The 25,302-nt window shown below is 46.9% G+C and overlaps 1 protein-coding gene across 13 annotated transcripts in view; it reads left to right on the forward strand.

Moving 5' to 3' along the window:
- Positions 1–25,302, forward strand: part of LOC141148391 (interferon-induced very large GTPase 1-like) — a 256,872-nt gene that overhangs the window by 152,138 nt on the left and 79,432 nt on the right. The gene's annotated exons all lie outside the window — the stretch shown is intronic.

Here is a 25,302-nt window from a genome sequence, read left to right on the forward strand (position 1 = left end):
CTCTCTATGGATCCTCTGGGTGGCAGGAACACATCTAGACAAAACACACATGGTACAGGCTAATCTCATAGGGGCACCCGGGGTGTGGGGCCAACTCCTAGGTGCTGTGTGTATTAGGGGCAGATCCAGAGTCTAGTCGCGGAAGGGGCACTGCCTGAAAATAAGGTGTTGCTTACAGAACTGAATTTACCATATCATTTAGTGTACAGAGGTCAGTAGTATGTAGAGCAGTGTACAGAGGTCAGTAGTATGTAGTGCAGTGTACAGAGGTCAGTAGTATGTAGGGCAGTGTACAGAGGTCAGTAGGATGTAGGGCAGTGTACAGAGGTCAGTAGGATGTAGGGCAGTATACAGAGGTCAGTAGTATGTAGTACAGTGTACAGAGGTCAGTAGGATGTTGGGCAGTGTACAGAGGTCAGTAGGATGTAGTGCAGTGTACAGAGGTCAGTAGAATGTAGGGCAGTGTACAGAGGTCAGTAGGATGTGGTGCAGTGTACAGAGGTCAGTAGAATGTAGGGCAGTGTACAGAGGTCAGTAGGATGTAAGGCAGTGTACAGAGGACAGTAGGATGTAGTGCAATGTACAGAGGTCAGTAGGATGTAGGGCAGATTACAGAGGTCAGTAGGATGTAGGGCAGTGTACAGAGGACAGTAGGATGTAGAGCAGTGTACAGAGGACAGTAGGATGTATTGCAGTGTACAGAGGTCAGCAGGATGTAGGGCAGTGTACAGAGGTCAGTAGGATGTAGAGAAGTGTACAGAGGTCAGTAGTAGGTAGGGCAGTGTACAGAGGTCAGTAGGATGTAGAGCAGTGTACAGAGGACAGTAGGATGTATTGCAGTGTACAGAGGTCAGCAGGATGTAGGGCAGTTTACAGAGGTCAGTAGGATGTAGAGCAGTGTACAGAGGTCAGTAGTAGGTAGGGCAGTGTACAGAGGTCAGTAGGATGTAGAGAAGTGTACAGAGGTCAGTGGGATGTAGTGCAGTGTACAGAGGTCAGTAGGATGTAGGCAATGTATAGAGGTCAGTAGGATGTAGGACAGTGTACAGAGGTCAGTAGGATGTAGTGCAGTGTACAGAGGTCGGTAGGATGTAGGGCAGTGTACAGAGGTCAGTAGGATGTAGAGCAGTGTACAGAGGTCAGTAGGATGTAGGGCAGTGTACAGAGGTCAGTAGGATGTAGTGCAGTGTACAGAGGTCAGTAGGATGTAGGCAGTGTATAGAGGTCAGTAGGATGTAGAGCAGTGTACAGAGGTCAGTAGGATGTAGGGCAGTGTACAGAGGTCAGTAGGATGTAGTGCAGTGTACAGAGGTCAGTAGGATGTAGGCAGTGTATAGAAGTCAGGAGGATGTAGTGCAGTGTACAGAGGTCAGTAGGATGTAGAGCAGTGTATAGAGGTCAGTAGGATGTAGAGCAGTGTATAGAGGTCAGTAGGATGTAGGCAGTGTATAGAAGTCAGTAGGATGTGTTGCAGTGTACAGAGGTCAGTAGGATGTAGGACAGTGTACATAGGTCAGTAGGATGTTGCAGAGAGGTCAGGGGTCAGTGGAATGAAGAGCAGTCTACAGAGATCATTAGAACGTAGGACAGTTTACAGTGATCAGTAGAGCAAAGGACTAGGTGTCACCAGAGGGGTCAGAAGGCACACACTGGGGGGGGGGGTTGAAGGGGTACAAACCAGGGGGCTGGGAGGGCACACACCGGGGGGGTCAGAAGGACACACTTCAGGGGGTCAGGAGGGCTAATGCCCCGTACACACGGTCGGATTTTCCGATGGAAAATGTCCGATCGGTGCGTGTTGTCGGAAATTCCGACCGTGTGTGGGCTCCATCGGACATTTTCCATCGGATTTTCCGACACACAAAGTTGGAGAGCAGGAGATAAAATTTTCCGACAACAAAATCCGTTGTCGGAAATTCCGATCGTGTGTACACAAATCCGACGGACAAAGTGCCACGCATGCTCAGAATAAATAAAGAGATGAAAGCTATTGGCCACTGCCCCGTTTATAGTCCCGACGTACGTGTTTTACGTCACCGCGTTCAGAACGATCGGATTTTCCGACAACTTTGTGTGACCGTGTGTATGCAAGACAAGTTTGAGCCAACATCCGTCAGAAAAAATCCTAGGATTTTGTTGTCGGAATGTCCGAACAAAGTCTGACCATGTGTACGGGGCAATACACTTTTCAGATCAGAAGGGCACACACCAGGGGACAGTCACAATGGGGGGGGGGGGGGGGGGGCGGGAACATGAACATGAAGCCCGCAATGAATTTGAGTTTGACACCCCTGTTCTAGAGCGATCCTACTGGTATGCTATATACATAGTTACATTGGTCCATGCTATGTAAAAATTGCCATACCTACAGTAAACCTCAGCTTAAACTGTGCTGTGAAAAGTGACACATTGCATTTAGCTCTGCAAAAGCTAAGAAAAAAGCTGCAAGTAAGAGAAGTTTGGCGATGAATAAAGCTCATTAGAAGTATTATCAATATTAGTAGTAATTTAAAGTGTATGTGAAGCAAAAGCTTTTTACTAGTTTTATATAGAATGGGAAAAATTAGAAACTCTATCCAGTTATTACTGATATACAGGGATCTGTTAGAGAGATTTTCCCTGACTTCCTGTCTTGCTGACAACTGTTTCATCAGAAAGAAAATGGGGAAAAATCTGCAACAGAGAAACAGACTGGAATAAACAGCTGACAGGGGTACTAGTTTTTCCCTACACTACTAAAGAAAAGTTGTTTTCTCATGTGTTACTGTTGGGGGGTTTACCTCACTTCCTGTCTGACAAAGCATTGCCAGTAGGACAGGAAGTAAAGTAAAGTAAAGTAGGCCCATTCACACTTGCAAATGGGGAAGTTAGCAATTACATGTGCATCCCCAATAATAGCAATGGAAGGCTGACAGCTTATGGAGGAATTACCTGCAAATAATCAGCCCTGGGTGTAGACTGTCTGCATCCAGGACTGAACATTCACAGGCAATGCTGGGACAAGGTCAATCACCCCTGCTTCCCCCGAAAACCCATGTCCCCTTGATCCACCCCTCTTTGGATGGAGATGGGAATGGGGCCAATAGTGGCAAAAGCCAAAATGTTTGTAATGTTTGTGGTATGCAAATAAATAGTGGCAGCAGAAAAAGGTCCCTGAGTCAGCGGTGTCACTAGAAGGAAAAATGTCCAAAAAACACTTGAATAAAAACTTTATATATGCCTTTGAGAACCACATTTATATCACATTTTTTTGTATCACATCATAAAAACAGCAATTAAAAACTTTTTTATGAGGATATAAAGAACAACTTCCAGGAATTACAGAGCTTATACGTATTGTAGAAAATCAAATGGTCTATGAATCAATAAATGGTTGGTCTATGTGTTTTGTTGGAGCCCCTGCTTCATCAGGACTATATATATCATGTAAATTGTTCTGTACACATAGCTCTGACTACAATAGAAAAAACAAAGAAAGAATCAATATATACAAAGAAATATACACATTGTGGCAGAGTGTTGCCCTGCCAGGGTTTAGAAGGAGGATGTGACACAGAATTCTCAACCAGACGGGTTGAGGGGCTCCAGGGAGCATGTAACATGAAGAGGAAACTGGCTTTTCAGTTTCCTCAGTGTTTTGAAAAACCCAACTTTGGGACTTGGAGCTCGGGGATTTCTGAGAGATCCGGGTGGGATGAAATCCCTAGTCCTGGGTCCTGATTTTGAGAACAGCCAGCATACTGATTGGTCAGGTGTGTGCTGGGCTTTTAGTAGTAACCTGGCCATGGTTCTGGGCTCCACCCGGCAGATAGGAAGTCTGAGTACCAGGATTCAGGAGGGCTCCAAGTGGGAGCCAGTGCAGCAAGTGGCTGTTAGCTGTGTGCGTCCAGGGAGCCAGAAGCTGTGTGCGTTGAAGGGCTTCAAAGCTGTGTGCACAAAGGTGGTCGGTGAAACAGTCTGTATGAGACAGACAAGGGCCTGGAGTGTAAGGCCAGAGCTGCAGTGCTACAACTGAGAGCCAACTAGGCTGAATGTAGTTTTGTTGATGAAAAGGAATGTTGAAACCCCTGTGAGGGAAACATATCTTTGTTGAACTGTCTTTAATAAAAATGGGCAAACAAAGCCCATAAAAAGAAGAACCAGCGAGTGGCGGTGTCCTTCAAGCTCTACATTGGATGTGAATCCTTTACAACACACACATATACAGTATCTCATAAAAGTGAGTACACCCTCACATTTTTGTAAATATTTTATTCTATCTTTTCATGTGACAACACTGAAGAAATTACACTTTGCTACAATGTAAAGTAGTGAGTGTACAGCTTGTATAACAGTGTAAATTTGCTGTCCCCTCAAAATAACTCAACACACAGCCATTAATGTCTAAACCGCTGGCAACAAAAGTGAGTACACCCCTAAGTGAAAATGTCCAAATTGGGCCCAAAGTGTCAATATTTTGTGTGGCCACCATTATTTTCCAGCGCTGCCTTAACCCTCTTGGGCATGGAGTTCACCAGAGCTTCAAAGGTTGCCACCGGAGTCCTCTTCCACTCCTCCATGACGACATCGCAGGGCTGGTGGATGTTAGAGACCTTGCGCTCCTCCACCTTCCATTTGAGGATGCCCCACAGATGCTTAATAGGGTTTAGGTCTGGAGACATGCTTGGCCAGTCCATCTGCTTTACCCTTATCTTCTATAGCAAGGCAGTGGTCGTCTTGGAGGTATGTTTTGGGTCGTTATCATGTTGGAATACTGCCCTGCGGCCCAGTCTCTGAACGGAGGGGATCATACTCTGCTTCAGCATTTCACAGCACCACCTACCCAAAATTCACAAGTGGGATATTCCACCTGAAGGGCACCCCATGGCAGGTATAGGGTCCCTTTTTGAGAGACTGGGGGAGTGGGTGGATCAATTTCTAGAACCATTAGTGATTATATTACCAGGATATATTAAAGATACAACTGCAGTCCTGAAACACATTAGTGACATTCACTGGCAGGACTCTTTTTTCCTGGGTCACCCTGCATGTCAGGGTGTTGTATTCCAGCATCCCCCACTCCCTGGCACTTAAAGAATTCAATTTCCATCTATCAAAATATAGAACATACGACCCCCTATTAAGAGAGTTCATTTCTTTATCAGTGGCATTTTTGCTGGAACATAATTACTTTGTTGATGGGATATACTATCTACAGTGCTGAGGGGCTTCCATGGGGGCTAAGTTTTCCCCATCATTGGCCAACCTCTACATGGGCTGGTGGGAGGAGTGCTTTCTTTTTTCATGTCGCAATCTATATGCCTCCCATATCTTTTGGTATGGGAGGTATATAGATGACCTGATCATGATCTGGAATAGGGATGAGCCGTACACCCCCCCGGTTCGGTTCGCACCAGAACCTGCGAACGGACCGAAAGTTCGCACAAACTTTTGAACCCCGTTAAAGTCTATGGGACTCGAACGTTCAAAGTCATAAGTGCTAATTTTAAAGGCTTATATGCAAGTTATTGTCCTAAAAAGGGTTTGGGGACCCGGGTCCTGCCCCAGGGGACATGTATCAATGCAAAAAAATGTTCTAAAAATGGACGTTTTTCTGGGAGCAGTGATTTTAATGATGGTTAAAGTTAAAAAAAGTGAAATATTCCTTTAAATATCGTACCTGGGGGGTGTCTATAGTATGCCTGTAAAGTGGAGCATGTTTCCCGTGCTTAGAACAGTCCCTGCACAAAATTACATTTTTAAAGGAATAAAAGTCATTTAAAACTGCTTGCGGCTTTAATGTAATGTTGGGTCCCGGCAATATAGATGAAAATCAGTGAGACAAACAGCATGGGAACCCCCTGTCCATTACCAGGCCCTTTGTGTCTTGTATGGATATTAAACTGAACCCTGCACCCAAATTTAAAAAAGAAAAGGCGTGGGGCCCCCAGGCCCTATATAATCTGAACAGCAGTATACAGGCGGTGCAAATAAGGCAGGGACTGTAGGTTTGTTGTTAAGTAGAATCTGTTTGTAATTTTGAACTGGTATATTTTTAAAGTGTAGCTCCAGCCAAAAAATCTATTTTAGTCTTTTTGGAAAACATAGGGAAGGGTTATCACCCCTGTGACATTTGGTTTGCTGTCTGTGCACCTCTTCAGAAGATTTCACCTCACTTTCTGTCCCAATGACAAATGTCTTTTGAAAATTTGGGCTTTTTAGTGAAACAAGGATTGGTGATAAAGCATCAGTGGAGAGGAGACACGTTTTTCCCATATTAACTCTTACAGGAGAGAATTTCCCTTCCTAGGGGTTAGATTTCATCTCACTTCCTGTTGTCTCCTTCCGTTTGCAAGTAGGAGTCGTTTGACCTATATACTCTGCAGAAATTTGGGTCTTAGGTGTTGGTGTTGCCACAACACTGTAAGCCCTCACAGTTACTCTTGGTGGGCGCAGGAATGGGCCCTGCTGTGAAATATTAGATCAAGCATTGTAATTACATGTCCCTGTTGAAACGGGGCAGAAAATTGGGCCTTAGGCACTGGTGCCACAACACTGCAACCCCTCACAGATACTCTAGTTGGAGCGCAGAAATGAGCCCTGCTGCAAAGTATTGCAGCAAAAATTGTAATTACACGCCCCTGTCAAACAGGGGCTGAAAAATTGGGCCTTAGCCACTGGTGGTGGCGCCCAGAACCAAAAATGTTCTTACAAGCTATCAGTTATCAAGAATAAGAAACTTATTGATTCTATTTTTATATTCTACATTTTGATATTGTATTTGTAACATTTTGCTATTTTATTATTAAATCAATTTTGGAGTTTTTACACGAGAACTTAACACATTTTTTATGGAACTTTCCTCATCAATATGAATTATTGAAATATAGTTATTAATACAGTAATAACTCGAATATTAAAGTGATCGGTTACAAAGCCCCCAGCAGCACTGAATGTGCGTTCCGAAAGAACGCTGGATGCAGGACAGGCCAGTAGCTCAATTGCATACTGTGCAAGCTCTGGCCAGTGATCCGTCCTCAAGACCCAGTAACCCAGAGGATTTTTGGTGGAAAAGGTGTCCAAGTCTGATCTTGCCCCTAGGTATTCCTGCACCATGTAAAACAGACGCTGGCGATAGTTGCTGGTACCGATCATACCTTGGGGCTGCAGACTAAGAAATTGTCTGAACACATCGGTCAGACGGCCACCTACTCCACTGCTCCTTCTTTGACTGACCGAAGCCTCAGCAACACGGTGTCCAGGACCAGGAATTTGTAACCGCCCAGGCTCTGGAAACGCATTGCGCAAACCTTTCTGCAAGGCCTCCCGAAGACGTTTCATCCTCTGCTCCCTCTGCGACGGCAAGATAAGGTCTGCAACCTTACCCTTGTAACGTGGATCAAGGAGGGTTGCCAGCCAGTAATGATCCCTCTCCTTGATACCACGAATACGAGGATCCTTCCGCAGGCTTTGCAGGATCAGGGAGGCCATGCAGCGTAGGTTTGCAGAGACATTCAGTCCGAAGTCCTCTGGGTCACTAAGGACAACATGATCCGCAGCCACCTCCTCCCAGCCACGTACAAGTCCATGGGTTTCTTGGGACTGTAAATGATCCCTTGAAGACTGCTGCTGATGCTGAGTGCCAGGCTCCACCTCCATGCTGACACAATCCTCCTCCTCCTCTTCCTGTGTGATCGGCAGGCACGCAGGAACACTGTCTGGATAAAGGGGGCCTTGAGAGGTAAGGAAGTCCTCTTCCTGCCTCTGTTCTGCCTCAAGTGCCCTGTCCATTATTCCATGCAGCGTGTGCTCCAAAAGGTGGATAAGAGGGACAGTGTCACTGATGCATGCACTGTCACTGCTTACCATCCTCGTGACCTCCTCAAATGGTGACAGGACAGTGCATGCATCCCTGATCATGGCCCACTGGCGTGGGGGAAAAAAAACAAGTTCCCCTGACCCTGTCCTGGTGCCATCACACAGATACTCATTGATGGCCGTCTGCTACCTGTGCAGCCGCTGCAGCATGGCCAACGTTGAGTTCCACCTGGTGGGCATGTCACAGATTAGGCGTTTCTTGGGCAGGTTAAATTCCTTTTGAAGGTCAGCCAGCCGAGCACTGGCATTATATGACTGGCGGAAATGCACACAGACTTTCCTGGCCTGCCTCAGGACATCCTGTAAGCCCCGGTACCTACCCAAGAACCGCTGCACCACCAGGTTAAGGATGTGAGCCAAACAGGGCTCATGGGTCAGTTGTCCCTGTCGGAGGGCAGAGAGGAGGTTGGTGCCATTGTCGCAAACCACCATTCCTGCCTTAAACTAGCGTGGCGTCAACCACCTCTGAGCCTGCCCCTGCAGAGCTGACAGAATCTCTGCCCCAGTGTGGCTCCTGTCCCCCAATCACACCAGCTCAAGCACCGCATGGCATCTTTTTTCCCTGTGTACTTGCGTAGCCCCTTGAAAGCCCATGGTGCACTGCTGTTTCTGAGGACAAAGCACAGGAAGAGTCCATGGAGGAAGAAGAAGAGGAGGGGTGGAGGAGAGAGGTGTGTCAGAATCACCAGTAGTAGCATTTTGGAGGAGTGGTGGCACAACAACCTCCAACACTACTGCACCTTGTCCTGCATCCTTCCCAGCTGCCAGCAGAGTCACCCAATGCGTCATGAAAGATAGGTAACGTCCCTGTCCATGCCTGCTGGACCATGAGTCAGCGGTAATATGCACCTTACCGCTGACCGCCCTGTCCAGCGAGGCATGGACATTGCTTTCCACATGCCGGTAGAGAGCCGGAATCGCCTTCCGTGAGAAAAAGTGGCGTTTGGGGGCAGAGTCTACCAACCGAAAAGGCAGCAGTTGAAGTGCTAGCAATTTAGCCAAGCTAGCCTTCAACTGCTGGGCATGTGGATGTCTGGGAGCGAACTTCTTTCGGCGGTGCAGCAGCTGGGGCAGGGAAATCTGCCTGGTCCAATCTGACGTCGGTGTACCGATAGAAGATTGCCCGCAAATACTTGGCTGTGACACACCTAATTCTACACCTTCATTCCTCTCAGTGCAAGTTTCAGAGAGGACTGAAGGTATAGTGGGGTTGGAGATCCCAGCTGATGAGGAGCAAGGAGAGGTCCGCTTTGATCTTTGGTGTGGGTCTTTTAGGTATGCTTGGCAACGAACTGCATTGCAGGTCGACATATGTCTGGTCAAGCATGCGGTGCCAAAGTGGGTGATGTTTTGGCCATGTGAGATACGCTTGAGACATATGTTGCCAATAGCAGCGGTGCGATCTGATGCACTCATCTCAAAAAAGGCCCACATCAAAGAACTTTTGGAATAACGCGCAGAGACAGCAGTGCCCTGCACATGCGGAGCTCTGCGGTGTGATGCAGTCGGTGTGCTGCCCTTAAGCTGGCCCCTGGAGGGCATCCTGCCTCATTGGAGATGTGCCTCCTTCTCTCTCCTATCAGGCACCCACGTGGAGTCAGTGACCTCATCAGCCCCTCCCTCCTCATCACTGGAGCAAACCTGGCAGTATGTTGCAGCTGGGGGAACATGACTGCTAGATTGCTGTCCTTCTTGGACACCCCCTCTCTCTGGGCTCACGTTACTGCCTTCCTCTAGCTGGGTACCATCAAATGCTGGGAATCCTCCTGGAGCATGTACCCAACACTGTGGTCAAACAGTTTGGGGGACTCCTCAAGAGGACATGGTGGGGCTAGGGAAGGAGTGACTGATGCCATTGAACCGAGGGAAGAGGGCGCGTTGGCAGCTGCTTTGCCAGACAAAGCACCCTGAGCCTGGGTGAGAGAGGATGAGGAGGATGAAGACGGCTTGGTCATCCACTCGACCAAGTCTTCTGCATGTTGCGGCTCAACACGGCCAGCTGCCGAAAAAAAGGCCAAGCGTGTCCCACGGCCACGTGCTGATGAGGATGCACCGTCTCCATGACCAGCACTGTTGCCTCTAGACACAGAGCCTGCTTGCCCTCTTTTATTGGCTTGTGACTGTCTGCCTCTCCTTGTTGGCCTTCCAGACATATTAATGGCCTGCAGTGAGATGTAGCTGCACAAAGCTGGGATGTATATATATACTGATTATACTGCAGCTAGCAGAATCAACTGCCTGCCTGTAGTATTATTAGTATGAGAACAAAAGCAATTGTCTTCAGGTAGCTTTTGGTGCACACTGTGCAAAGAACACAGTACACTAACTGTAAATACTGCAGCTGCCTGTTTGTGGTATTAATAGGATCAGAAGAACACCAGCAATTGTCTTCAGGTAGCTTTAGGTGCATACTGTGCATAGGAAACAGTACACTAACTGTAAATACTGCAGCTGCCTGCCTGTGGTATTAATAGGATCAGAAGAACCCCAGCAATTGTCTTCAGGTAGCTTTAGGTGCACACTGTGCAAAGGACACAGTACACTAACTGTAAATACTGCAGCTGCCTGCCTGTTGTATTAATAGGATCAGAAGAACATCAGCAATTGTCTTCAGGTAGCTTTAGGTGCACACTGTGCAGAGGACACAGTACACTAACTGTAAATACTGCAGCTGCCTGTGGTATTAACCACTTAAGGACCGGACCATTATGCTGCTTAAGGACCAGAGGACTTTTTCCAATTTGGCACTGCGTTGCTTTAACTGCTAATTGCGCGGTCATGCAATGCTGTACCCAAACGAAATTTACGTCCTTTTCTTCCCACAAATAGAGCTTTCTTTTGATGGTATTTGATCACATCTGCCGTTTTTATTTTTTGCGCTATAAACGGAAAAAGACTGAAAATTTTGAAAAAAAAATGATATTTTCTACTGTTTGTTATAAAAAAAATCCAATAAACTCAATTTTGGTCATACATTTAGGCCAAAATGTATTCGGCCACATGTCTTTGGTAAAAAAAATGTCAATAAGCGTATATTTATTGGTTTGCGCAAAAGTTATAGCGTCTACAAACTAGGGTACATTTTCTGTAATTTACACAGCTTTTAGTTTATGACTGCCTATGTCATTTCTTGAGGTGCTAAAATGGCAGGGCAGTACAAAACCCCCCCAAATGACCCCATTTTGGAAAGTAGACACCCCAAGGAAATTGCTGAGTGGCATGTTGAACCCATTAAAATATTTATTTTTTTGTCCCAAGTGATTGAATAATGACAAAAAAAATAAAAATTTACAAAAAGTTGTCACTAAATGATATATTGCTCACACAGGCCATGGGCCTATGTGGAATTGCACCCCAAAATACATTCAGCTGCTTCTCCTGAGTACAGGGATACCACATGTGTGGGACTTTTTGGGAGCCTAGCCGCGTACGGGGCCCCGAAAACCAATCACCGCCTTCAGGATTTCTAAGGGCATACATTTTTTATTTCACTCCTCACTACCTATCACAGTTTTGAAGGCCATAAAATGCCCAGATGGCACAAACCCCCCCCAAATGACCCCATTTTGGAAAGTAGACACCCCAAGCTATTTGCTGAGAGGCATGTTGAGTCCATGGAATATTTTATATTTTGACACAAGTTGCGGGAAAGTGACACTTTTTTTTTTTTTTTTTTGCACAAAGTTGTCACTAAATGATATATTGCTCACACAGGCCATAGGCATATGTGGAATTGCACCAAAAAATACATTTTGCTGCTTCTCCTGAGTATGGGAATACCACATGTGTGGGACTTTTTGGGAGCCTAGCCGCGTACGGGGCCCCGAAAACCAATCACCGCCTTCAGGATTTCTAAGGGTGTAAATTTTTGATTTCACTCTTCACTGCCTATCACAGTTTCGGAGGCCATGGAATGCCCAGGTGGCACAAAACCCCCCCAAATGACCCCATTTTGGAAAGTAGACACCCCAAGCTATTTGCTGAGAGGCATGGTGAGTATTTTGCAGCTCTCATTTGTTTTTGAAAATGAAGAAAGACAAGAAAAAACATTTTTTTTTCTTTTTTCAATTTTCAAAACTTTGTGACAAAAAGTGAGGTCTGCAAAATACTCACTATACCTCTCAGCAAATAGCTTGGGGTGTCTACTTTCCAAAATGGGGTCATTTGGGGGGGGGGGGGTTGTGCCACCTGGGCATTCCATGGCCTCCGAAACTGTGATAGGCAGTGAAGAGTGAAATCAAAAATTTACGCCCTTAGAAAGCCTGAAGGCGGTGCTTGGTTTTCGGGGTCCCGTACGCGGCTAGGCTCCCAAAAAGTCTCACACATGTGGTATCCCCGTACTCAGGAGAAGCAACAGAATGTATTTTGGGGTGTAATTTCACATATTCCCATGGCATGTTTGAGCAATATATCATTTAGTGACAACTTTGTGCAAAAAAAAAAAAATGTCTCTTTCCCACAACTTGTGTCACAATATAAAATATTGCATGGACTCGACATGACTCTCAGCAAATAGCTTGGGGTGTCTACTTTCCAAAATGGGGTCATTTGGGGGGGTTTTGAACTGTCCTGGCATTTTATGCACAACATTTAGAAGCTTATGTCACACATCACCCCCTCTTCTAACCATTTGAAGACAAAGCCCTTTCTGACACTTTTTTGTTTACATGAAAAAATTATTTTTTTTGCAAGAAAATTACTTTGAACCCCCAAACATTATATATTTTTTTTAAAGCAAATGTCCTACAGATTAAAATGGTGGGTGTTTCATTTTTTTTTTTGACACAGTATTTGCGCAGCGATTTTTCAAACGCATTTTTTGGGGAAAAAACATACTTTTTTAAATTTTAATGCACTAAAACGCACTATATTGCCCAAATGTTTGATGAGATAAAAAAGATGATTTTAGGCCGAGTACATGGATACCAAGTATGACATGCTTTAAAATTGCGCACAAACGTGCAGTATCGACAAACTAAATACACTTTTAAAAGCCTTTAAGAGCCTTTACAGGTTACCACTTTAGATTTACAGAGGAGGTCTACTGCTAAAATTACTGCCCTTGATCTGACGTTGCGGTGACACCTCACATGCATGGTGCAATTGCTGTTTACATTTGACGCCAGACCGACGCTTGCGTTCGCCTTTGCGCGAGAGACGGGGGGAACAGGGGTGCTTTTTTTTTCTTTATTATTGTTTTGCTTTTTTATCTTATTTTTAAACTGTTCCTTTCATTTTTTTTTTTTTTTTTTTTAATCATTTTTATTGTTATCTCAGGGAATGTAAATATCCCCTATGATAGCAATAGGTAGTGACAGGTACTCTTTTTTGAAAAAATTGGGGTCTATTAGACCCTAGATCTCTCCTCTGCCCTCAAACCATCTGACCACACCAAGATCGGTGATAAAATGCTTCCCCAATTTCCCAATGGCGCTGTTTACATCCGGCGAAATCTAAGTCATGAAATGCTCGTAGCTTCCGGTTTCTTAGGCCATAGAGATGTTTGGAGCCTCTCTGGTCTCTGATCAGCTCTATGGTCAGCTGGCTGAATCACCGGCTGCATTCTCAGGTTCCCTGTTGAGACAGGAGAGCCAGAGAAAAACACGGAAGATGGTGGGGGGGGCATTCCCTCCCACTGCTTGTAAAAGCAGTCTAGAGGCTAATTAGCCGCTAGGATTGCTTTTACATGAAAGCCGACCGCTGGCTGAAAAGAATGATACCAAGATGATACCTAAACCTGCAGGCATCATTCTGGTATAACCACTCAAAGTCGTGAATGGCGTACCTGAAGACAAAAAAAATGGTTAACAATAAAGCACAGTAAACGGCAAAGTATAAAAAATTGCATACTTGAAAAGCAAACATGATAAAACATAACAACAATAAAACATTGCAGAATACAATACGGTAAAAAAGAGCAGAACAATAGAGAGAGAATAGAGAGCGAGAGAACAATAAAACGACAACTATTATTTTTTATTTTATATTTTTTTTGTGTTTTTTTTTTTACACTGTTTTTGTAACTGTAACTTTTATAACCATAACCGGTTCCAGGTTCGGGTCTCTCAAAATGCGATGGCATCTTGGGAGACCCTGTGAAAGTTTGCCTAGTCTGTGCAATGCTGTACCCTACGCTAATACTCAACTAGTGAATGGTAGCGTTTTAAAACATTCACCAATGCAAAGACCAGGATTGTCAGGACAGGAGGGAAAATAATAGCGGGTGTCACGTCTATATTCGCGCTTGCTGCAGACACAACATCTTTTTTGGGGGGGTTCGTTGGGTAGGGGTACTCGGGAGGACATAAAAATGCCTCTCATTGTCAGGGGTTACCTGGTTGGGCGCCGGGGCGCGTTGGCGCTCGTGTCCCTGTGCGTGCTGGGGCGCGTGTCCCTGGGGGCGCTGGCGTGTCTGGGCTGACCGGCCGTGGCGTGCGGGGTGGCGTCCGTGCGTACGCGTTAGCGCGCGTCTGCCTGCAGGCGTTGCCTTTGACATGCCCGGTAGTGTGGGCGTGCACGCCGGTGTCGGGGGCGCGCTCGGGCCTTGGCGAATTGGCGCGTGCACGAGCGCGGCGTTTTGGCACCAATCAGCCTATTTGAAGCCTGCCTCTACACTGACTCAGTGCTGCCTGATCAAACAGCTCGGTGTCTTGTTCCGTGATCATCCTGTGTTCCTGTATCTTCGTAGTGTTTACCCGTTGTGACCCGGCTTGCCTTTGGACCTTCCTTGACTGCTGCCTGAACCCGACCCCGGCTCGTTTGACCTTGTTTCTGCCTTATCCCTTGTACCGTTGCCGCCAGCCCGTTGCCGACCTCTGCCTGTGTGTGACCAGCCTGATTAGCTCCTGCTCAGCATCTGCTCTATCAAGCCTGAAGCTCCACCGGTTGCTTGCCAGACCACCGTGCTCCAGGACCCTAACTTCAGGCCCTCATACCACTCCGCATTCGCGGGCCTCCTGTCTACTCTACCAGGGGCCCCGAATCGGATACGTAAGGGAGCCTACCCTCTGCCCAAGTGGACTCATCTGTCTGGTAAGTGTGGGACCTGACAGTATCAGGCAGCCATGACTGAGTCCGGGCAGGGGGCCTCCCCCATGGATGAACTGTGCAGGCACCTAGCGGGCCTTACTCAAGCTGTTAAAAGCCTACAGGAAGGCTACACCAGACTGGAAGGGCAGGTCCAGGCCCTCTCAGCCTCTCCTCCAGGAGCAGTATCCACCAACCCTGCCTCAGCGCCTTCTGTAGTGATGCTTCCACCAGAGCCCAGGGTGCCAACACCCGAAAAGTTTTCCGGAGAACGTAGTAAGTTCCGGGCGTTCCGTAACGCATGCGAACTATACTTTGCCTTACAACCCCGTACGTTCTTCCTGGAGGCTACTAAAGTGGGGTTCGTCATATTCTTGCTGATTGGCGAGCCTCAAACCTGGGCCCACCATCTACTGGAGCAAAAGGCTCAATCTCTTGACTCCTTGAGTGACTTTTTCCTAGCTATGTCTCAGCTGTATGAGGACCCTCAGCTAACAGCCACGGCAGAAGCCGCCTTGCATTCCCTTCAACAAGGTCTCAGAGCGGCCGAAGATTACGCCGTGGAGTTTAGGCCTTGGAGCTCGGATACGGAGTGGAATGACGCAGCCTTGCGTCACCAATATCGGCTGGGGTTGTCGGATCCCCTAAAGGATGAATTAGCACGAGTGGGGGTACCTCAGACACTAGAGGAGCTAATCATCTGTCAATTCAAATTGACCGCCGCCTCAGGGAGAGACGCTCTGAGAGATCTGTTGGTCACCCACGCCTCACCTGGATGTTGCCCAGGGCCCCTAGTGCCCCGAACCAAGCTCCGCTTGTCTCGTCTACTCCAGCCCAGGAGGTTCCTGAGCCCATGCAGTTGGGACTGCTCCGTCCCTCTCTGACTCCTGAGGAGAAGACACGAAGACGCACACTCAACCTGTGCTTGTACTGTGGAGAGCCTGGTCACTTTGCAAGAGCATGCCCCAATAAAAGACGTAAGTGTCTGCCGTCTTCCTCGTTGTGTGCACCTGTCCTACCTAGTGCCGGTAACCATTTAACATTCTCCATTGTATTATAGTTACCTGGAAGGAGCATCCCAGTACCGGTCATCATTGATTTGGGAGCATGCAGTGGATTCATTGACCGGACCTTCGTCGAAACTCATCATATCCCCACTCAAACCAAAGCCCAAGGACTGGCAGTTTTTCTAGCGGACGGTTCCACCCTCCGCTCCGGACCCATTTCCCAAGAAACGGTTCCTCTATTGGCCACCATTGGCCCGGAACATCAGGAACTGTTACGTCTAGATTACAATGTAGCTGGGCGGTCCTCAATATAATACAGCACCTCATCCCAAAATCTAATGATTAAACCAGAGAAAAGGGAGTATAGGGATTATGACGGTGCCAGGAAGAACACAATATGTTCCAATATCAAAATAAATAATTTTTATTAATACATAACAATTATATAAAAATAAACAATAGAATTACAAAAGCAAGGTGTGCATAAATGCTAAAAACATATCTGTAGCGAGCTTCACGTCACTTGGCCTCATAGATGTAACGGCCAATGCAGTAGGTAGGTATTTTAAGTATCCGACATGTTTCGCCAGTGTTGAATCGGGCAAATAATACAATGAATACAAGAAAAATATCATATCAAAAATTCAAATATATATATGTTTGCGAGCTGTCAGTGTAGACTGACCTCCACCACCAATCAAAGAGCACCAATGGGACATCCTCACATATGCACCATCGGGTGGCCTAAAAACCTCCACCCCAAAACAACCACCCAGCCAGACATTCTACAGATGGGAATGAGGTACCTGCAAGTCACCAAGGGGGTGCCACACACTTCCAGGGCTAAACCTCCAGCAAAGATCACAATAGGTAGCTGCAGGGGGCAGCTTCCAGCCCCCTGTCCAGCCCCCTGTCAAGGACACATTTAGCTGTATGGACACCCAAGGGCTTAGGATCTTCCTCTGCCCGCCCCAGCCACGGCGCACTGGAAATCAATGCCTCCTTCCAGGTATCATTCTGCCCTATGCGGCGTCTGGTACCGCGTCTTGTCTGTGATGTTGTGTACATCACTATGGACACCACCGCAATGCCCTCTGGACCTTGTAGGCCTGGATGGATTTGCGGTTGGCGCATGCGCCGTGGTCTCCTTCATCCGCTCACACGTGCAGTGACGTCAGACGCCGCACGTGTGTGGGGGGCATAAGAACGCCGGCATCCCAGGCCAGCACACACGCCAGGGATGCTACAGGACACCGACGTACTGATTGTTATCTGACCCGGTAGGCATCATTATGGACCTTCAATGTTTGGGGCATAAATAGATTTACCTCTTGCTGACACTATCTTTTGCTCTCTGGCTTATCTCATTTAGTGCTATCACTGGCTGTAGGCTTTGTCTAGCCCAGCATCTCACTGTATATCCACTTAATGGTAAGTGTTAACTTACTTCGTTTCTCGTTGGTGCAATCTACACACAGATTAACTAAAGTGCATTTTGTAATCACACCTCCCCCCAGATAATCTCATAAATGGCACATAAATTCTTTTTCCGTTTATTTAACTTATAGAGATACGTCTCCTGTTGCTGTTTAGAGTTCTTCTCTAAGCCTAAGGATCTACTGGTGTCCTGTTACTCACTTTAAAGAGTATTTTTTTGTAAGTATATCAATTGGAGACTATGTTAGTCCCATACAATCTCTCTATTAACTATTGGGAGTCATATGACCCCCTTAGAAAGACAAAAAATTATGATAATGAACTTATTGCAAATAATTATACCTCTTTAGATACACATTTGGCCAGGTCCTTCCTACTGCCCCCTGCAGCTACCTATTGTGATCTTTGCTGGAGGTTTAGCCCTGGAAGTGTGTGGCACCCCCTTGGTGACTTGCAGGTACCTCATTCCCATCTGTAGAATGTCTGGCTGGGTGGTTGTTTTGGGGTGGAGGTTTTTAGGCCACCCGATGGTGCATATGTGAGGATGTCCCCTTGGTGCTCTTTGATTGGTGGTGGAGGTCAGTCTACACTGACAGCTCGCAAACATATATATATTTGAATTTTTGATATGATATTTTTCTTGTATTCATTGTATTATTTGCCCGATTATATTTACTGATTGTTATATTTCTTTCATAGAATTACTGTAGCACTCTAGGTATTAATAACTTATCCCTGAAGAAGCCAACACTGGCGAAACATGTCGGATACTTAAAATACCTACCTACTGCATTGGCCGTTACATCTATGAGGCCAAGTGACGTGAAGCTCGCTACAGATATGTTTTTAGCATTTATGCACACCTTGCTTTTGTAATTCTATTGTTTATTTTTTTATAATTGTTATGTATTAATAAAAATTATTTATTTTAATATTGGAACATATTGTGTTCTTCCTGGCACCGTCATAATCCCTATACTCCCTTTTCTCTGGTTTAATGTTACGTCTAGATGTCATCTCCTCGCCTCTCTTCCCAATTATCCTAGGAATACCTTGGCTACAGGCTCACAATCCTAGTATCAACTGGTCTACGGGCAAGATCCAGTTTTCTTCTGAATATTGCAGACAACACTGCTTAGGGGGGACCCCAGTAACTTCCTCCCAATGCCTGTGCATGGACTCAGAAACTAAGTCCTACCAAGATCTTCCCGAACCTTACCGGGATTTCCTGGATGTGTTTAGTAAAAAGGGGGCAGAAACCCTTCCAGTACATAGATCCTATGATTGCCCAATAGAACTTTTACCGGGTACCGAAGTTCCTTTCGGGAGGATCTTCCCTCTAACTGAGCAGGAGCTGGGCACCTTGAAAACCTATATAGATTACAACCTGAAGAAAGGGTTCATCCGTCCTTCCACGTCTCCAGCTGGGGCAGGCATCTTTTTCGTGGAAAAGAAAGATCACTCCTTACGTCCCTGCATTGATTACCGGGAGCTTAATAAAATCACTATAAAGAACAGATACCCGCTACCTTTGGTTCCTGAATTATTTCAGAGATTAGGATCTGCTACCGTTTTTACTAAGCTAGACCTCCGTGGAGCCTATAATTTGATCCGCATAAGAGAAGGAGATGAGTGGAAGACAGCCTTTCGTACTCGATTCGGACATTACGAGTACCTCGTCATGCCTTTTGGTCTGTGCAACGCACCAGCGACATTCCAGCATTTCGTCAACGATGTCTTTCATGACTTACTGGACTTATATGTCATCGTTTACCTGGACGATATCCTGGTCTTCTCTGCCTCCCTGATGGAGCACCGCAAACACGTACGGAATGTACTCTCCCGGCTGAGACAACATGGGCTTTACGCCAAACTTGAAAAATGTGAATTTGAGCTCCAATCTATCCAGTTCTTAGGCTTGATCATTTCTCCTGATGGCATTAAAATGGATCCACAGAAAGTATCCGCTATCCTGGATTGGCCTGCACCGACTGACAAGAAAGGAGTACAGCGTTTTATTGGCTTCGCCAATTTCTATAGGAAGTTTTTTAAGGGATTTTCTTCAATCATAACTCCCATTACAGAACTTATTAAACAAGGATGCCGGTTCTGCTGGACCTCTAAGGCACAAGAAGCCTTTGAAAGACTCAAGGCGCTGTTCACGTCAGCCACTATTCTTAAGCATCCCAACCCTGCCTTGCCTTTCGTCCTGGAGGTGGATGCTTCCGAGGTTGCAGTTGGAGCCGTACTTTCACAGAGACAGGGTGCCAAAGCACTCCTGTACCCCGTGGGATTCTTCTCACGCAAACTCTCTCCTTCCGAGAAAAATTATGACGTGGGTGATCGGGAACTTCTAGCCATTAAAGCAGCCCTGGAGGAATGGCGTTATCTCCTGGAAGGTGCAGCACACCCCATTTTGGTCTACACAGACCAAAAGAACTTAGAATACCTAAGAACAGCCAAGAGATTAAAACCCCGGCAGGCCAGATGGGCACTTTTTTTTCCCCGATTTATTTTTCATATTACTTACAGACCCGGATCCAAGAATGTCAAATCCGACGCCCTTTCCCGAATGTTTCTCGATTCTGGAAGAACCCTGTCCCCAGACACCATCCTCCCCTCTGGAAATTTCCTAATCCTACAGGAGGACTTAATTTCTCAAATCAGACGAGCCTCTATGGGAATGTCTCCACCTGCTGAAGCCTGTACCAAGGATGGGCTGTTCTGGTTCAAGAATAAGATTGTGGTCCCTGAGGAGCTAAAAGTACGAGCGTTAAGCTTGTGCCATGATCACAAACTTGCTGGTCACTTCGGCACACGGAAAACAACTGACCTTGTCCAACGCACCTTTTGGTGGCCTCACCTTACTAAGGATTGCAAGGAATATGTGGAGTCCTGTAACACGTGTGCCAGAAACAAGACTAGCCGGACAAGAGCATGGGGCCTGTTGAAACCATTACCAGTCCCAGAAAGACCATGGGCCATGATTTCAATGGACTTTATTGTTGAACTCCCACCATCAGAAGGTTATTCGTCCATTTTTGTTGTGGTAGACAGGCTGTCTAAAATGGCCCATTTTCTCCCCATGAAGGGAGAGAGATCGTCAGACTACATGGAGTCCCGACCAATATAGTTTCAGACAGAGGCGTCCAGTTCACCTCCAGATTCTGGAGGGCCCTTTGTGGCGCCCTTGAAATCGAGTTGTCATTTTCCTCGGCCTACCACCCTCAGTCAAATGGACAAACCGAGAAGACGAACCAAACCTTGGAGCAAAACATCCGCTGTTTTTCTGCATTCTCCCAGGATGCCTGGGCTTCCCTGCTTCCCATCGCAGAGTTCTCCTATAATAACTCACTACATTCAGCTACTAATCTGTCTCCGTTTTATGCCAATTATGGTTTCCACCCATCCTTCTTTGGATTTCTTTTCTAACAACAACAAATTGCTGCAGGAAACCATGACCAAGGCTCAGGTAGATTACAAGAAGATCTTTGACAGGAAGAGACGGGGGGAACTTGTTCTAGAACCTGGCAATTCTGTCTGGCTGTCTACCGCTAACCTCAAGTTGGCCTGCCCATCCAGGAAACTGGGCCCCAAATACCTGGGTCCTTTCTTGATCAAAAGGAAAATCAACAATGTGGCATACGAACTGGACCTTCCTAACTCCCTGAGGATACATCCAGTGTTCCACGTGTCCCTCCTGAAGCCGGTCACCCCCAACTTCTTTTCTGGTCGCAGCATTGGCCCACCCAAACCTATTATGGTTGATGGCGAAGAGGAGTTCAAAGTGGAGGCAATCCTGGATTGCAGAAGAAGGTGCAATCAGGTGCAATATCTGGTAAAATGGAAGGGCTATGGACCCGAAGATAATTAGTGGGAGCCGGAAAGCAATTTACATGCTAAAGAACTTCTGCAATCCTTTAAAACCTCTCATTCCTCAAAGATGGCCCAGCTGGGCATCCGGAGTCTGCCCTTGAGGAGGGGGCACTGTCAGAGAGGTTACCTGGTTGGGCGCCGGGGCGCGTTGGCGCTCGTGTCCCTGTGCGTGCTGGGGCGCGTGTCCCTGGGGGCGCTGGCGTGTCTGGGCTGACCGGCCGTGGCATGCGGGGTGGCGTCCGGGCGTTCGTGCGTACGCGCGTTAGCGCGCGTCCGCCTGCAGGCGTTGCCTTTGACATGCCCGGTAGTGTGGGCGTGCACGCCGGTGTCGGGGGCGCGGCGCGCCTTGGCGAATCGGCGCGTGCACGAGCGCGGCGTTTTGGCGCCAATCAGCCTATTTGAAGCCTGCCTCTACACTGACTCGGTGCTGCCTGATCAAACAGCTCAGTGTCTTGTTCCGTGATCATCCTGTGTTCCTGTATCTTCGTAGTGTTTACCCGTTGTGACCCGGCTTGCCTTTGGACCTTCCTTGACTGCTGCCTGAACCCGACCCCGGCTCGTTTGACCTTGTTTCTGCCTTATCCCTTGTACCGTTGCCGCCAGCCCGTTGCCGACCTCTGCCTGTCGTTCTGGTAAGCAGTTCACCACATAGTCACCTTTATTTTCTTCACCTCATCATACAGAAGAATTCTTGCAATATTTTGGACTTTATTGTTTATTATCACAGATTTTATATTGGACTCACTTTAGCGCGGTTTATTTGTATATGTATTTTGTTGGTGGGCCCCACTTTTAACCGCAGCTTTTTGAATTTTGCTATGATACCTGCATAAGGTGTCATCTCACTCCTATTCACTTTTACACTGATATTTATTTAATTTTTGTTTATCCAAGCGCAATTTTGTTTTTTCTTTCTGCCTGTGTGTGACCAGCCTGATTAGCTCCTGCTCAGCATCTGCTCTATCAAGCCTGAAGCTCCACCGGTTGCTTGCCAGACCACCGTGCTCCAGGACCCTAACTTCAGGCCCTCATACCACTCCGCATTCGCGGGCCTCCTGTCTACTCTACCAGGGGCCCCGAATCGGATACGTAAGGGAGCCTACCCTCTGCCCAAGTGGACTCATCTGTCTGGTAAGTGTGGGACCTGACACTCATGCAGCCGACTGCATTTGGTTGGGGATGTGAATGGGGGAAGTACGGGCGCTGCAGAAGTGGTGGGTTCCCAATTAGGATTGGCGAATGCAGCAGGAAGGGCATTATGGGCACGACGGCCTGTGTTTGTCTTCTTAGTGGCAGCGGGACACTACTTGTGCTTGCCACCTCACCAGCTTGAACTGCACTTATGGGACTCGCCACGTCACCAAGTGTTACTGCGGTGCTGGTTTGACTACGACCGGGGTGTACTAGGCTGCTGGTGCTTGCCAGTTCACCAAACCGCTACTAAAAAAACTGTTAGCGATCGCAGGGATCAGGCCTGACACTGCGAACGCTGCAGTTATGCATTTAGTGTTTTGTAAGTGTCAGTGATCGATCGATACTGCACTTGGGTGGGCTGGGCTGGGCCGGGTGGAGGGGCAAAACGCAGGTGCTAGCAGGTATCTGGGCTGATCCCGCTAACACTGCGTTTTTGGGAACCCTAAACTGCTGGGGACGCTAGTATAGATCTGATCGGATCAGATATTGATCCATTCAGATACTATACCACTAAGGGAGGCGTATGCTGCATGCGTGGGTGTTAGCGGTACTGGCGCTAATCTGACGCTGCCTGGGGCGATGCATAGCACCACCGGGTGATCAGGGGGCTAAACCTTTATTCGGTAATAAACGGCGGGTGCCCTGACACTATAAAAAATAAACGAAGTAACCAGCATCACCCGTAACGGTTATACGGTGATCGGTGGTGAAAGGGTTAACTAGGGGGCAATCAAGGGGTTAAAACATTTATAAGATAGTATATGGGGGTCCCTATTGCTATAAAACGCTGACAGCGAACCTAAATATTTACGTCCCTAACTAGCGTCACCAGCGACACTAATACAGCGATCAGGAAAATGATCGCTTAGTGACACTGGCGACGGGGGGTGATCAAGGGGTTAAAACTTTATCAGGGGGGGTTAGGGGGGTACCCTAGATCTACAGGGGGCTAATACTAACTGCCCATCACAGTAACTGTCACAAACTGACACCATGCAGTAATCAGAAAGAAAAAAAAACTGCTTGGTGTCAGTGTGACAGGGGGGGAGGGGTGATTAGGGGGGGATCGGGGGGTAAAGGGGGGTGTTATGTGTGCCTGGCATGTTCTACTATGATGTGTGTGTGTTGTGCACTCACATTGATGTCTTCTCTCCTCGGCGCCGGAACGGAAACTGCCGAGCCGAGGAGAGATGACATCACATCCCCTGCCTCTGTGTACTACACAGAGGCAGGGGAAGAATCTCATTGGCTGGGAGCGATCGCGAGGGGGGGGCCACGATCATATGGCCTCCCCCTCATCTCTGATTGCTCCCAGACCAAAGGCGACCGCCTCAGGCACCGGGGGGGTCCAATCGGACCCCCCCGCCCGCGGGAAGGCAATCACGTACCAGGTACGTGATTTTGCCTGCCCGTGCCATTCTGCTGACGTATATCAGCGTGAGGCGGTCGTCAAGTGGTTAATAGGATCAGAAGAACACCAGCAATTGTCTTCAGGTAGCTTTAGGTGCACACTGTGCAGAGGACACAGTACACTAACTGTAAATACTGTAAAAACACCTGCCTGCCTGTCAGTATATTAGGAAGAGAATAACAGGAACGGATCTAGCTAAACTGAATACAGTGTGTATATATATATATATATATATATATATATATATATATATATATACACATATACACACACACCACCTAGGATGCATATATATACACAATACACTGCAATATTTGCACAATAAGTGCAAATAACTGACTTGCCTGCCTACTCTGTCTAACTTAAATCAAATGACACTGTCTCTCTGTCTATCTCTCTCCGCCGCCGCAACACACTACAACACACTTATATAGTGTGGGGCGTGTACTAAACCCCCTGAGCCATAATTGGCCAAAGCCACCCTGGCTTTGGCCAATCATGGCTCTCTGTACAGATGGCGCTGTGATTGGCCAAGCATGCGGGTCATAGTGCATGCTTGGCCAATCATCGGCCAGCAATGCACTGCGATGCCACAGTGAATTATGGGCCGTGACGCGCCACTCGAATTTGGCGCGAACAGCCCATAACGTTTGCAGTTCTATGAACAACCGAACAGGTGATGTTCGAGTCGAACATTGGTTCAACTCGAACTCGAAGCTCATCCCTAATCTGGAACCATACAGATCCTGCTCTATGTTCATTTGTGATGCATTTGAACTAAAATACTCTAAATCTTGAACTCATATGAGCATGGTAAGGACACCATAAACATTTTAGACATTACACTTCTAGGCAGCCGGGAAACAGGGAGTATTGATACCAAACCGAGTGCAGGAAATTCCCGGCTCCTGGCTGCCAGCTGTCACCCCTCCCACACTATTCGCTCAATCTTAGTTGGGGAATTTATTAGGGCCAGAAGAAACTGCTCCACCTTGGACAGCTTCTATGATGAGTGTCAAAATATTTCTAAACGTCTTAGAAATCGTGGCTACCAACAGTGGCATCTAGATAGAGCCATTGCCTTCAAGAGATGTAAATCCAAGATTAAATATATGGGAGGCAATATAAATCACCCTGTAACTATCTTCTCCAAAGAATACAATTAAATTAAACAAATAATCAATAAATATCTCCCTGTTCTGAATGGAGCTGGTGATTTGGTAAAGGTTTTGACCAATGGCTGCAGTTTTTCCTGCTGTCGGGCATGCACCCTGGGCAATTTACTGTCCCCCATTTTATACAGGTCAGCCTTACCTCCCAAAACCTGGCTCAGTACCACAGGCTCATACAACTGTGGCCTTAACACCTGCAGATACTGCAGTAAACATAATAATAATCATAAGTCCATTACTTCATATCACAACGGCAAAACTTCCTATTAAGGATTTTATTAATTGCAGTTCAAAATATGTGATATATGTAATTAAGTTGCAG

This window comes from Aquarana catesbeiana, linkage group LG06 (genome assembly GCF_042186555.1).
Source record: "Aquarana catesbeiana isolate 2022-GZ linkage group LG06, ASM4218655v1, whole genome shotgun sequence".
NCBI classification, from domain to species: Eukaryota; Metazoa; Chordata; class Amphibia; order Anura; family Ranidae; genus Aquarana; species Aquarana catesbeiana.